We start from the raw sequence: 4,236 nt of genomic DNA, 5'->3' as shown, positions 1-4,236 counted from the left end.
TATTTGCGTATAACACCCTGTGCACCATGCAATATGTGCCCTCCTTAATATCCATCACTGGCCTATCCCAATCCCCCACCCCCCTCCCCTCTGAAACCCTCAGTTTGTTTCTCAGTGTCCACAGTCTTTCGTGGTTCATTCCCCCTTCTGTTTACACCCCCCTTCATTCTCCCTTTCCTTCTACTGATCTCCCTGTTATTTCTCATGTTCCAAAAATGAGTGAAACCATATTATTATTGTCTTTCTCTGCTTGACTAGTTTCACTTAGCATATTCACCTCCAGTCTCATCTTAGTTGCTGCAAATGTTGAGAAATCGTTCTTTCTGAAGGCTGAGTAATATTCCATTGTATATATGGACCACATATTCTTTATCCACTCAACTGTTGAAGGGCATCTTGGCTCCTTGCACAGTTTGGCTATTGTGGACAATGCTGCTATGAACATTGGAGTGCATATGGCCCTTCTCTTCACTATGTCTGTATCTTTGGGGGTAAATACCCAGTACTGCAATTGCTGGGTTATAGCGTAGCTCTATTTTTAACTTTTTGAGAGACTTCCACACTGTTTTCCAAAGTGGCTGCACCAACTTGCATTCCCACCAACAGAGGACGAGGGATTCCTGTTCTCCACATCCTCTCCAACATTTGTTGTTTCTTGCCATGTCCATTTTTTCCATTCTAACTGGCGTAAGTTGGTATCACAATGTGGTTTTGATTTGAATTTCCCTTATGGATGATGATGTTGAACATTTTTTCATTTGTCTGTTAGCCATTTGCATGTCTTCATTGGAAAAGTGTTTGTTCGTATCTTCTGCCCATTTTTTTTTGATTTGATTATTTGTTTCTCAGTATTGAGTTTGAGAAGTTCTTTATAGATCTTGTATACCAGCCTTTTCACTGTAGTTTCATTTCTAAATATCTTCTCCCATTCTGTGGATTTCAAGCTATACCTCAAAGCTGTGATCACCAAGACAGCATGGTAGTGGCACAAAAATACACACATAGACCAATGGAACAGAATACAGACTCCAGAAATGGACCCTCAACTCTATGGTCAACTAATCTTTGACAAAGCAGGAAAAACATCCAGTGGAAAAAAGACAGTTTCTTCTATAAATGGTGCTTTGGAAATTGGACAGCTACATGCAAAAGAATGAAACTTGACCACTCTCTCACACCATACACAAAGATAAACTCCAAGTGGATGAAAGACCGAGATGTGAGACAGGAATCCATGAAAATCATAGAGGAGAACATAGGCTGCAACCTCTTTGACATCAACCACAACAACTTCTTTCATGACATGTCTCCAAAGGGAAGGAAACAAAAGCAAAAATGAACTTGTGGGACTTCATCAAGAGAAAAAGTTTCTGGACAGCAAAGGAAACAGTCATCAAATTAAACATGAATTTTAAAAAATGACATTATCCATAGTAATTTGGCTACATGGGATTCTATGTTTGCATTTTTAACTTTTAATATTTTAAGTAATAATTTGGAATATTTGTTATCTCTTTTTGGGTCTTTATATTATTTCTGGTGTACTTTCTGGAATAGTTTTTAACTTTAACTCTGTTACGCATTTTTACCTTTTAGGTCTTTGGACAATGGAGGTGTACACTCTGTTATAAAATAATAAGAAAATATCCATATATTTCCCATCACATCCTCTCAAATCTTCCTTCCCTTTCCTCAGCTGCAAAGTTGATTATTGTATTTTTTGGAAACTGTGAGTTCCTGAATCAAGAAAACCCCCTCAAAAATGTTGCTTAAGCAAAATCACACTTTTTAATTTTGTTTTTCTTTCCACATTAAAGAAATACAGACATCAAATCCTATCTCCACCATCCCTGTGAACCTGGGCTCCCTTAGGCTTCTCTTCAGCTTTCTATGCATATAGATCTTAAGGGACCAAAGGAGCATGGCAGCTCCATCCAACCATACATACACGTGGTTCTGAATCATTGCACAAGGGTCCTGACCCCTAGAAATAGGATGTGAGGGAAGCAAGCTGAGTTGAGCCCCTTAGAAAAGCCCTTCTGAAAGCAGTTGTAAAAATTCTAGTTACTCTAAACTTGAAAGGGTTGATTTATCTGACTACTCAGATTCCAGGGAGTCCTGGGCATACTGTTTTTATTTCAGTCACCTCTTAGATAAGCGACTAGCAATTTAGAGGATAGCATATATTCTGAGTTATTATTTTGTTTAATTATATGTACAAAATTGGATGCCATTTTATGTTTTTTTTTTATTTTGTGCTATTACCTTGTTGTATTTATAATAATCATCATAATGGGTATGAACTAGTATCTCATTTTGTTTGTTTGTTTCCTTTTTTTTAAGTTTTTGTTTAAATACAAGTTAGTTAACACACAGTGTAATATTAGTTTCAGGTGTATAATATAGTGTTTCAACACTTCCATACATATCCAATGCTCATCACAACAGATGAACTCCTTGATCCCTACCATGTATTTAACCCATTCCCCCTTCCCCATGTCCAAATACCCTCTGGTAACCATCAGCTTGTTTTCTACAGTTAAGAGTCCATTTCTTGGTTTTCCTCTCCCCACCCCTTCACTCACTTGCTTTTTCTTTAATTCCACATACAAGTGAAATCATGGTACTTGTCTTTCTCTGACTTATTTCACTGAGCATAGTACTCTCTAGCTCCAACTACATTGCTGCAAATGACAAGGTTCCATCCTTTTTGATGGTTGAGTAATATTCCACTGTACATATATACCACCTCGTCTTTATACATTCATCAGTCGATGGACATCTGGGCCCTTTCCATGGTTTGGCTATTGTGGATAATGCTGCAAAGATGCTCAACATCACTCAGCATCAGGGAAATACAAATCAACACCTCAATGAGATACCACCTCTCACCAGTCAGAATAGCTAAAACCAACATCACAAGAAACAACAGATCTTGCAGAAGATGTGGAGAAAGTACAGCTCTCTGACACTGTTGGTGGGAATGAAAACTGGTGCAGCCACTCCGGAAAACAGTATGGAGATTCTCCAAAAAGTTTAAAATGGAGTACCCTACAACCCAGCAACTGTACTGCTAGGTATTTATGTAAAGAATACAAACATACTAATTCAGGGGATACATTCACATCAGTGTTGACATCAGCATTATCTACAGTACGCAAATTTTGGAAGCAGTATCCACAATAGAATAACACCCAGCCATAATAAAAAATGAAATATTACCATTTGAATGAGAAGGATGGAGCTAGAGAGCGTTATGCTAAGTAAAGTAAGTGAGTCAGAGAAAGACAAATGCCATATGATTTCACTCATATGTGGCATTTGAGAACAAACCAGACAAGCAAAGGGACAGAAAAGAGAGAGAGAGTCAAACTAAGAAACACATTCTTGACTTTACAGAACAACATGATCATTATGGGGGAGGTGGTTGGGGGAATAGGTTTAATAGGTAAAGGATATTAAGGAATGTACTTCCTGGGTGTTGTATGGAAGTGTTGAATCACTATATCATCCACGTGAAAGTAATGTTACACTGTACATGAACTAACTGAAATTTAAATAAAACTTCAAAAAGAAGTAACAAATCCAATCGTATTTTGTTTTGCTTTGTTTTCTTTTAGTGCCATAAAATTTCAAATAATCCTTAAAACTTACCAGGATAGAAGAAATAAACAGTTAAAAAAAAGGAGTTGTTAACAAAAATTAAGTGAAGTGCTTGGCTCAGTAGCTTGGAGTGTCTTTTTCATAGTCTGAGGTTTGTCCTATATATGACTAGCAGATATTTAGTGAAGTTTTTGGCATATGTGAAGCAGGAATTCTTTATATGGGCAAAAATGCCTTTTATTTTTATTTCTTTTGCTGTATTCAAAATAATTACATGTGTAAAAAATAAGTTTGATATGCCTGGGCTTTGGGCCATGATCCTAGTCTATGAATAAGTAAACAACATAGTGGCCAATATGCTGAAGCCTTCATCGGCTCACTTACAAGATGCTCTGAAGATGTCCTTCCTGTATTACTAATACATTTTCACAAGGCTGTTTATTTGAAGTGTTATTTGCAATAGTAAAATTTGGAAAGTACAAAGACATAAGATGCTTGTTAAATATTGCATTGATTCTTTTTTTTTTTTGGCTATAAAAAATAATGAAGGGAATCCGTGAGCTGATGTGTGATGATCCCAATCATACATCAAGAAAACGTTAAAGCAAATGAGATTCCATAGTATACTATATA

The sequence above is a fragment of the Ursus maritimus genome, unplaced genomic scaffold (assembly GCF_017311325.1).
Source record: "Ursus maritimus isolate PB19 unplaced genomic scaffold, ASM1731132v1 scaffold_5, whole genome shotgun sequence".
Taxonomy (NCBI): Eukaryota; Metazoa; Chordata; class Mammalia; order Carnivora; family Ursidae; genus Ursus; species Ursus maritimus.
Note: the sequence above shows the minus strand (reverse complement) of the source record.